At 35.0% G+C, this 12,019-nt stretch overlaps 1 protein-coding gene across 4 annotated transcripts in view; it reads left to right on the forward strand.

The window, feature by feature from the left end:
- The window catches only part of KCNIP4 (potassium voltage-gated channel interacting protein 4), a 914,902-nt gene that overhangs the window by 498,999 nt on the left and 403,884 nt on the right, over positions 1 to 12,019 (forward strand). The window lies entirely within an intron of this gene.

Genomic DNA, 12,019 nt, shown 5'->3' on the forward strand with positions numbered 1-12,019 from the left:
ATGAGGTCCATTTGTTTCTTGCTTTGCAAATGCATTTATCAAATGGTAATGGATATACGTTTATTATCATTTCTTATGGTTTGAGATAGGAGCCTAAGAATGGCAAGCTTTTCCTAAGATTGTCTTGAGAAGTATTTATAATGTTACCTGTGTTACATCCCAACGGAGAGCTTAAGGGGTAGAGTCTCCAACTCATGTGACAAACCTTAACGTACATTCCGAATAACAAATTGCTTTGCAAGTGTTACTGTTTATGTTTGTCAGAGGCTCATTCTCCTATTTTCCTTAACAGTCACCTTTTCCTTTAATAAGTTATACTTGCCTGTATCTTTTTCCTGAACTAAATGTTTCTTTGAGAATCTGAGTAAATTTAGATTATAATATTCTTATTGCTCTGAACACATTTGAGAGTGTTTGCATACAGCTAGTTATTGTTTCTCTAAAGTTGTCAGAGCAATTTTTTAACTCACCCCTAGGTGATGTTTGACGTAGTTATGCTTTGATATTCTTCTTGCTTTAAATTTTAAACTCGAGTCAAAATATAAATATGTTATAAATATTTTTACATTCACAACTAATCTAGTCCTTCAGAGAATGGCTGCCACATGTGGCATAGAGAAGATTGCATTTACAAATAGCTAACAACAAATGGCAGTAAGTGTGTCACTCCGATATAGGTTATCAGAAACCTACCTACATTCGTAACTCGTTATGGGGGGTTGGGTGGAAAACAGGTTTTTCAAAAGTAATTTTAAGTAAGCTTGCAGAACGCTTTTTGAAGTCCTCTTTAATAAAAACATTTGTAGTTCTAAAAAGAAGACAAAAGTCTCAATTATGGAAGGGGTAGCTGCTCTTTAAAATTAACTTTATCTTGTGCATTTTCATGGAACCAATAACTCGGTTTGGCGTCTTTGTTTATCAATGTGTGTTCTTTTACCTGGCAAGTGTTGGGACTTCCTATTTTAATGCACTGATTTCTATTCTCTCTGTGGCTGACAGTTATATGGCAAGTGTCAGTATTCCCAGCTGTGCTGAGCGACATTTTTTACCTGATTTCATGGATGATGTGGAGTCATTCTTTAAACACTTTTGTTGGAGTCTTTTATTCTGGGTTTTGTGATGAAACCTACTCTCATATTGGTTTTATTTCAGGAGCATACATATTTTTTTCTCCCAAGTGACAGCATATGTTTCTTTCCTCTCAGGGCTAGTAACTTTTATGATTATTCCCTCTTTTCCTTATTATTTATATTTCAAACTGTACTGATTTGTATGAACAGTTTCTTGTATTTTAAATTCTACAATATTACCATTTTCCACGCCAACATTGTATTAGTACTATTGAGAGAATGAGTGTCTGTCTTATAAACTTCAACATCAACCCATATCTGATTTCTAATGAATTTAGAAAATAATTTTAAATGGTAAATGTTGATAACTACATTAAGGAGAAATTGTATTTAATGTGTAAAAGTTGATAGAAAACAAAAGTGCTTTCTGTTTTGAAGTTTGTAGATGACTTATCTCCAAACTGAATGCTAGAGTCAGAAAACCTTCAAAAACAAGATTTAAGTTGGCCTCATATTTTGCTTACTGGAGCTATAAAACAAAAGAATAGACTGAATTGTTATATTTCATTAGAAATAGTTGGGTATAGATGAGAATGTGCATATTCTAAAGTTGTACTCTAGTTTTAATTTATAAAAAAAAAAACATTTCATATCAAAATAGCATCTTAATAGATTTCCTGAAACTTTCTTAAAAAGAAACACTGATGCTTATTTTATTTAGATTTATTTTTAAACGAGAGTTCCCTTTCTTCCTCATTTTATATATCTAAGTTGAGAATATTGATTTCTTTTACCTTTCTTATTTGTCTGCTCAAATGTAAAGAAATTTGAGTATTAAGTAAAAAAATTTGGACAGAGGTTTGAAGCCCTGTGAGAATGGTTTTGAATTTTTTTCTATACAATAAAACATTTTCATCTAAATTTATAATTCTTACACATAATTATCATTTAGAATGTAGTTTTCCTTTCTTTATTGTTATATGTGCAATATGCATTACGTTCTTAAAGGGGTATATAATATTATGTTTGCATAATTTAGTTATCTTGCTTGAAATATGTATAGAATAAATGCACTTCAAAATAAATTAATATCCTTAAAGTCTGGAATTTTCGCATTTGCTTATCTTTGAGTACTTTGAACTCCTATTCTTTGCAGAAAACTGGGGAATGGGTCCCGGATGTCCTGGGTCCTTCCGTTCTAGTCTATATCTGATCTATTTAAACACATAATGCTACATGTAGATCCATAGCATATATTTATAAACAAAAGGAGGTGCATTTAGTGGTGACATTCTTTAACAAGAGAAAAAATAAAACAATAATAGTATAGTTTCCTACCCCTCTGTTGCCACTTTCTTGATTTCTAAGCTTGGATAAGCCACTTTATCTCTTTAGTGGTCTAAAATGAAAAAATTGGACTTGATAATCTCTATGAAACTTTCCATTTCAAAAATTCTAGGAGTTTCTCAGGTAATGAAAGTTTGAGATTCATATATCACATATCCTTTCTTATAAAATAGGTATCAATGGCCTACTTTGGAATTGATATGCAATGCAGCTGTTAGACTGTTCTTTCCTTCTCTCCCATAGTTGGGCAATTCATCATACTTCAGGGAGATTTTCATTGTATTTCAAGAAAATAAAGAAATGTCCTTTCCTGTAACTCTAGATTTGACATTTTGGGTTGCTATTTTAGGCATCCCTGTGATATAATTTCTCAAAACTTGCATGGGATTCCAATAACAAATAAGTACACCACGTTTTAATTTCTTAACATTTCAAAGTTGAGTTGTCTTTGTTTTTTGGTGGTTTTTTTTTTTCTTTTCTTTTTTTGGTTTATTCTCTCTCTTTTTCTATAATTTAGTTAAGCTTAAACATGTCTTGTTTTTAAGAAAAGTAATCATATGTATGCAAATAATAGTTTTAACTTGAACAAAGTTAATATGTCAATATGTATGCAAATAATAGTTTTAACTTGAACAAAGTTTTGAAGATAATGCACAATCCCAGTGTTTGAATTCACAGGCTTTCTCTGCTTACTGAGGTATTTAGGGAGTGCCAGAGTTATGCTGGTTTGGAATACTAAAACCTCATGAGAGTAAATTGCCTGTTTTCCAGCTATAAAAATAGAAGTGGTTTTCAGTTAACACATTCCAAGGAGAAATTGAATGAAAATTTTAATGGCAAAGCTATTTCATTATTTCTATATGCAACATTGGGCTGTGAAAATATCTATTGTTCATCCAAATATGTATTAAATCATGCTGAAATAGGTACTGAAGTAAGAAACAAAATATCCTTCCCACTACTACCAACTTTAGTAAAAAGCAAAATTTTACAAAAACGCCATAATATACATGACCTGAAAAAGGTCACTTCTATTGTAATTGTCTTTAATAAAAAGACAAAAAAGAAATCAACTGATAATCTAAGTCTTTTGTAGCATATGCATTACAATGTTTTGTATTTCTTTAGTTAACTTTATTTAGCAGATATCTGTAAGACTGTAATACAAGCTTTTTCAAGAGGTCTATTATCTGTATATACAGAGATGGAATTTCAGAACCCGAGTTCTTATTTTCCTGTGTTGTTGACAGAAGTATGGATGTGTTGGGTCATCAATTAATTGGGCCAAGTGGAAAACGGAGCTGTGTGTCCCTTCCATGACATTTAATGAGGACCAAAGTGCTGAAGATGCCTGGAAGAGGGCTATTATTTCTATCTCAAATAGCTTGATTGATGTTTATAAAGCTGATTCTTTAAAATTCTCCCAGCAATGTTGCTTCCTCAAGTGCAGTGGGATGCCAAAGCTGATGTGTATTTGGACTATCAGAAAAAGTTTTTCTTAACTGCAATGCTTAAGAAATATAAAAATAATTTATGATGATATTAGAAAACAAGCATACTATCTTTTTACACCATCTAGGAATGGAATAAAGGAAATATTTATATGATTTGGCTTCCTTTAGTGTTTTCTATAGCTAATATTTTCTTTATTTCAAGAGCATTCACTAATGCTTAAAGAGGACTAGTAGAAGAAGAGGCTGTAGTATGTTCAGAGATTACCCTCAGAAAATTCAGGGTCATTTTCGTTGGATTCTAATCACAGCTTTGCCTCTTAATAGCCATGTGATTTGAGGCTATTACTTGACCTCTATAATACTTATTTTTTAAAAATTTTAAAATAAAATAATGATAAATAATATTAACATTTTAGTTTATTGAAGATTACCTATGCATAAGGCAAGTGTTAAACACAAGGTAGAATTAAATTATATATTAAAGTGTTAAACATTGAATAGTATTAGTATAGTAATATCTTATTTAATCTCCACCATGGTCCTCTGAGATAGGCACAACATTTTTAGTTTAGAGGTGAGAAAACTTAGACCTATAAAGCTAAGTAACTTAGTTCATGTTTACTCAACCAATAAGTCATAATGCTGGAATTCAAACTCAGACCAACAGGCTCTATATCATGTTCTGTAATTTTAATTTCCTAGATGTTACAGCATGATGGCCATGGCAGATAATTTGGTGAGGAGTAGAAAGTGTTAGGTCAATTATCCATAACTCTTTCTACAAGTCTTTCTTGAACACATTTTATATGTGAAACACTCAATTTTTGACATTGCTAATAAGCATAAATGTTCATACTGACTATACTATTCTAAATACAGCACAAAGAATGTCACAAAGCCTCTGTCTTATACATCAGACAAATCTTATAACATAAATGAATCTGTATTACGGTCTAGTCCAATCAAGTATAGCATTCAGTTGGGCTCTGGGGTAAAAATTGAGAAGAGAAAATAAAGTGATTTAGATTGAGCTCAGTACTATCTGTTTTGTTTTGTTTTGTTTTCTAGGTGACAGGTGGGACTGCAGAAAGTAGATGGGATAGAGAAGGGCTGGTGATTTTGGAGAAAAGAGAAAATTCTATATTAGAAGCTGTGATGTAAAGATAAGATGCCAAATCCAAGAAGGGGGTTACTTATGAAAGGGTCTGAGGTTTATAGGGAGGACTGGAGCATGGACAAACAAAGGTAATAAGATGATCCATTTTGGATTAGGATTTTGAAGTAGGGACATAATCATTGATTAAGAGCATGACATAAGCATCAGTGGGATTTTAGACTAACTCAGGGTGGTCATCAACAGAAAATACATACCCCACCCTTGTTCAGCAGGTGTAAAGCAAGAAGGAACACAAATAGTTGTAGTTACAGGGAGCAGAGCACAAGGAAGGGAAGAAAGCTTAGCTTAGTTGAGAATCTACTTTAGGACGGACTAAGTGAAAAGAGTGTTACATATGCCATGCCCTGGAATTATCATATCAACCATGCAAGATTATAAATGTTATTTCTTTTTTAAATATGGAAAACTGGAGTTTCAAGGAGATCAGTAACTTGGTCAGGGTCACAAGAAAATAAGTGAAGGAATCGTAATAGTTTCAATACCTTTGTAGTGGCACTGATTCAAATGGCATGCAGAAGGTAAATATTCAAAAACTGGATAAAATGTAAACAGATAAATAAACGCCTTATCTAATATAAATCTTTCCTGTAGACTATGTCTATAAAAAAAAAGGAATAGTTTCCTTTTTTTTCATTTGACTAAAATTTTTCACTTCTAGTTTTATACAAAATGTTCTATGTAGAAGCACAAAAAAATGAGGAAGGAGAAAAAAAGAGAAAAGATATGCCTATAATGCACATAATTGGATTTCTGATTTATCGAGTCTTCATAGAATGAAAGGTCCTTTAGAAATTGCCACTTCCCAACTGATTATTTTATAGATAAATATACAAATTCCCAGAGAGATGAAATGACTTACATGAGGTTTTTTTTTTTTTTTGACAGAACTCTTCTTTGCAGTGAAAAAAAAATAGTGGATTTTACTCAGAAAAAGAAAAATTTCAAATACGATTTAAATTCCGCAAAGTATTTATCCAAATTGTAACTTTCTTAAGTTATTCTGCTAGTTGACCAATAACTCCAAAGTCCAAGAATCCTAAGACTTGGGTGATGATAAGTTGCGTTCTGTCTTAGCTTTATCAATAGAAATAGATGCTATGACAAAAAATACTTTGACTGAGGGAAGAGGCCATAAATTGAGACGTTTTTCTGCCTCAGTGGCTTGTCTGAATTAGTTAGTGATAGAGAATCATTACTATTTGACAGCTATTTAGTGGTTCAATGGATGAGTTTCTGGAAGACCCAGATTCAATACCCAATAGATACATTTACAGATCCCAAGGGCAGTTATCCTAATTGTTCATCACTCTGATTATGAAAAGCAGAAAGCTAAGTCTCTCACAAGCCTCACTACTTACACCATCTCACAGAGGCCTACCCTGACCTCTGCTTAAAATTTACCCCAGGGCTGTTGGAGGCAGGTCTTTGAAAATCATTTGCATAGGTGAAGAAGTTCATCTTCTAGACAAAACTTACTGCTGAAACAATGCCAATTGTGTGTTTCAGTATTTCTACAGAGAGATCATAGAGTACAGATGCTAAGAACAGAGACTCTGAAACCATAATAATTGTATTTAATAATAATTAAATACCAGCTCTAAAATATATTAGTTTTATAACCTTAGATAAGCACCCACTTCTCATTTAAGATATAAACTAAGTACCTCTGTTTATTTATATCTTAAATGAGAATAATCACAGCACCTCCTTGTCCCTGTCCTGTTTTTCAAATGGATTGTCATGAGTTAATATTTGTATGCACTTAGAACTTTGTGTTTTTCCATGATGGCCAGGCACCATCATCTTTCTTTTCGAAGAAAGGAGGCCGCCACTCAATAACCGAAACCAAAAGCTGAGTTCACTGTTTGCCAAGCAAGTGAGAGCTGTACTTGTAGAACAGTCACTCAGAGCAAAACACTGCTGGTGTGTATAGAGTTTGGGGTTTTCCCAAGTGTGGCTATTAGTAATAGAGAGTTGTCATTGATTGATTGGGTTGGATTTAAAATTGGTTCCGGTGCTACTTGTCAGTATAATCAAAGAACAATCATTCATTTTCTTTCTTGAAATTAGAGTGCAGGAATTTTTTAAAAAATTTTCATAGTAAACAACATTTAAGGTTACTTATTTAGCTACTCCTATGCTCCAGCCGCTGTTCTAGACACTGGGGATGCAGCCATAAGCAGAGACAAAACTCCTGTTGTTGCAAGTTGATATGCTAAATTTTGAGATACAAGCTATAAATGCTATAAAAATGTACAGGAGACAGAATAGTTATAGTGAATTCATTCATTCACTCACTATGTTTTCCTCTACTGTGCTCCATATATTGTTCTAGGCACGGTAATGAACATAATCCAAGTTCTTGTAGAATTTGTTCTATCAGGAAAGAAGACAAAAAGAGAAAGGAATATATAATCTGATATTTAGTAGAGACAAGCATAAATTATAGTAAGGTGACAAAAACTGGGGTGTTATTTATAATAGAGTGGTGAGAGACCTTTCTGAAGAACTGACTTTACTGCCAGTACTTGAAAGGAACGAGTCTGGGAGACATTGTAGATCTGGGACAAGAGGATTCTAGGCAAAAGGACAACCAAGTCCAAGAGCCTTTGTCTAGAAGTGTGTTTCCTGTGTCCAGGGAGCACAGGAAGGCTGGCGAAACTGGAGCAGAGAGAGCCAGTGAGGGTAGTGTGAGGAGTGGTGGAAGGAGGGCCAAATGCGGGGCCATCGCAAGGACTTCGGGTTTTCTTCTTTGCACACTGTGAAGCCAGCGAAGGATTAGGATAGGAAGTTTCTACAAGTCTCCAATTCCAGCTCTTTTTATAGGTCCTGATATCACTTTCCACACCGTATCTGCTTTTTCCAATATTGGCCTGGGGTCTACACTCAGACACTTCTTAGCCCTGCCCCAGACACCTGCCAGGATTTCAATTCATTATTTTTTGTCATTCCTCTCTTATTTAGAAAAACTGCCTTACTTCTCATGAACAATTTTTAGCATATGTTCAGGCTAAAATATTCATTCCTCTTTGTCCTTTCACCTGTCCTATGGGGTGAGTGGGTCCAGTCTTCATCCCCTTACCAGACTGCTTCAAGATCCTGAGATATGAGTCCCATGCTTAATTGCATCTGTAGGACCAATTAAATTGTCTTAATAAGACATTACTAGAGAAGGCATTTTAAAAAATCAAATAATATTCCTTGAGCACCTGCCATAGCGAGAGTATTATGACAATGGAGGTGAAAAGGCAAATTTCACAAAAAGGAAAACCATGTTGTTGTTGGTTTTTTTTTTTTTTCTGAGTCATTCCTCCTCCCCCACATATTAGCTTCAAAGATAAATATTTAGATTGGGCATATTCCAAACTGAGATGAGAATAATATATTTATATCCCAGATATTTATACTAGTACATTTTTTGGAACTAGCAAGAATCATAGAGACTGTATTCCAGCCTCCTCATTTATGTGTAAATTGAGGACCAGGAAGGTTAATTGACTTATTAGAAATGACAAAACTAATCAGTACCATTAGATACCATAATAATTACGTCACCTATGATAGAGCGATAACTTCTAGGTGAGGCGTTAATAATGTTCCATATTTAGAAGTATCTAATTTTTGTAAAACCCTGTAAGAAAAATCTTATTAGCCACAATTACAGAAATTCTGGCCCCTTATTTACTTAAGGATAGATTATGAACCTTTTTTCCTCATATCGCTAATTTCTAGTTTTACTGGCTTACATCCAGGAATATGGAGGAGAATTTCTTCTGGTGTGCAGGCAGAGACAAAGCTTCTAAAGAAACTAGTGAGGTATGCCAAAATGTGATCCACAATGGTGAAGACAGGGGGTCAAATCCCAGATGCCTGGTGTTCGGGCATTCAGGCAGGCAGCAAATGAATGTAAGAGTGGGGCCTCGGGGAGGAAGGTCCCAAAGCTGGTAATCAAGAAGATGGCATAGGATGATAAAAATACCATTGATACCTGAATGAGCATCTTGTTGAGTTATGCCAGGCACTGTGGCCAGTACTTTATATGAATTATTTACGTTGACAATCATTTTTATCAACTGGTTATATAATTGAAGATTTAACAGATGAGAAAGTATACTCTGGGATTTTTGATCAGTTGCCTAAGATCACACACCTAGGATGGTCTAGCTGGGATTCAAATCCATCCTGTCAACTTGGAGAGTACAAGTTCTCAGCCATCATGTACCTGCCTCTCTCGTAGGGCTAGGTCATGGGCAGAGACAGAAGTATGTTGAAGTAAATGAAGCTTAAGCTACAGAGCCCCTCAAGTATGTACACACCTCTTCCTATCCTTATTTTAAATAAATATTAACTTCCATACCAAATTTTGTATACGTGATTTTTTAAATTTTTACTCTTCTCTTAGAGACTCCCCTCTTCCAAATCATGTAAGATTTAGGCCCCACGAAACCAAGATTTGTCTCTATTGTGAGCTTAGAACATCTTGCCTTTTCTGACATGATTAAAGTTCATGGCTGGGGATATAGAAAGCAAGATTCATCCTTCAAGACAGGAAGCTGGATATAAAGTTCCTGTTAGGGGTCCCCATTGTCCCTCTGCCTATCTCCATGGCTACCCAGACTTCATGACTGACACAGTGAGGGTAAGATGATTTGGCAGCATGACATTTCCAAGCCTTGCTTACTATAGGGGGAATTCAGTCCTGTTTCCTACACAAGGGACTCAGGACTAATTGGGCATGAATCTATAGGAAGTTCGCAGGAGCCTACTGGCGGCGGGCTGAATGGAAAGAGCATGGACTTTCGCATCAGACAGATATCGATTTGAATCCTAGCTCCTTCATTTCCTTGTTGACCTTGGTAAATTACTTTTCATCATACATAAATTGGTCATTGTTGTGAAGACTAGAGAGGAATGGACAGTGCCTGACTGTATTAATGTTTTCTACAAATGTGACCATTGATTGTTAGACACAATGTAAAAGCCAGGTGGGGCAATGACTTAGGAAACGAGGCAAGAGTAAACATCTCTTGTTATTTATTTATCATTTGTTTCATATATGATTGTATAGCTATATATCGCGGATTTAGAGTACTGCCCTAGAAATGCTCATGTTTGCACTTGTCCTCTTCATTTAAGAAGCATAGGGCCTTTCATATTCATAGGTATTCATTCAGTTGTTCATTCATTTAACCTATATTTAGCAAGCTCCTATTGGTTGGTGTTCTAGGGGGTAGGACATGACAGGGACAAAAATACTGAGGTCCCCGCCCTTGTAGAGGAGTTGGCTTTGGGTGCAGCAAAGCCTCTCCTCTCTCCTATTGTATTATATGCTAAGGAAGGCAGAGAATATGGGCGTAGATCTTAATACATTTATAATGGGAAGTTGACAGACAATGTGTCTAATTGCTTTCTTCTGTTAATATAAAATGAGGTTAGGTGAAAAGCATTCATGGCGGGTGGGGCATAGTAATGGATGTTCTAAGGAGAGAGAAAATACAGTGTGGTCTTTTCAGAATCTGGGAAGTGAATTTACAGAGCAAATATGAGAAGACTGTTGGACAATGTTTAGTGGTCACTTGAGATCTGTAGTCATACTTTTGAAAGAGGACTCTTCCCGATTCAAATAAAGTGAGCACTTTCTTGGGTGCATTAGTGCAAGATCAATTTTTCCAGACATGTTCAAAGAGAAGGACAGAATTTGGTAGCAAATGGGGAATTTGAAAAAATAGCCAGGGAATTAGAGAGAATATGCTTAGTATGACCTCCAAATATGCAGAATCAGGTATAATGGCTTAGACTATGGAAGTGCAACTATGGAAGATTTGAACTTAAATGAGCTTGGAATTGTGTCCTCCAATTCTGGGGCAAGGCAGAAACCAGTGATTGAGAACTTTATTTCTCAATTTTGAGTGTGGCTGTAATGGTGTGCTATAAATCAAAAACCTTGTAAATTTTGGGGGAGGGGATCCAACAAAGGGTTTACAAATACTAGTTTATACATTATAGTGAAAATACTTGAGAAAATACTTTAAGACTACTGTTTAAAACAATAGATAAAATCCTTAAAGTTGAATATGTTTTGTGTCTTCATAAATAGAATAAAATTCAAATACACTGAAAGGAACTTTCTGCTTAAATTTCAAAAACGGAGCTTTATTCATCATATATTTTTAATGATAATGCATTCGTACTTTTCTTATTTCCTCAACGTTTAGCCTCTAGTCTCTTATTAGCTATTGGAAAGTTCAAGACTATCTAGTAGTCACAGTTCTGATGTCTTATCTTCAAAACTGTGTGTTTGTGAAAACCAATAAAACACACTTAACCCATCCAAAAAAATGTGTTTCATAGCTATCAAAATCAATGAGGTATAAACTTTTACATGTTAATGTATACAAACACGCTTGCACACAAATGTGTATTTGTGTAAACGTGCTAGATTCACAGGTGCACACATGTACATATTTCACACATACGCATATTCCAAGAATGTAAGGCATGAAGTTGATCAGTTAATGTGATATAAGTCACTGAGCTCATCAAAGAACCCAATTCTTGATTCTTTTGTACCATGATCTGGGAAGCTTCCTTGGGAGATTGATTTATATTTAACCATATGTACAGGTGCAAAAAAGAAGAGGGGCAGAATGCAAAAGAGCGCTGGGGAGAGAATGAAGTTTGACTGTAGGTCGCAGTGGAACATGCTATGCCTTTGGAATAAAAAGCCCCAACTGCAATCTACTCTAACTAGCTGTGTGATCTTAGGCAAGTTATTTAACCTTCCTGCTCCTCTATTTTTTCCCATAAAATCCTCCACTAGATCTAGATGACAGACAATGTCTGAAAAAGAATATATATTAATAGACATATAGTACTGAGAATGACTAGTGCTGGCCCCTAGTAAGTGCCCAAGTGAGTGTTGGTATCTCTGCCTCGTTCTTGCTCACCAGGTCCTGTGCCTCCTTCCTTGA

This window comes from Pteropus medius, unplaced genomic scaffold (assembly GCF_902729225.1).
Source record: "Pteropus medius unplaced genomic scaffold, Ma_sr-lr_union100, whole genome shotgun sequence".
Taxonomy (NCBI): domain Eukaryota; kingdom Metazoa; phylum Chordata; class Mammalia; order Chiroptera; family Pteropodidae; genus Pteropus; species Pteropus medius.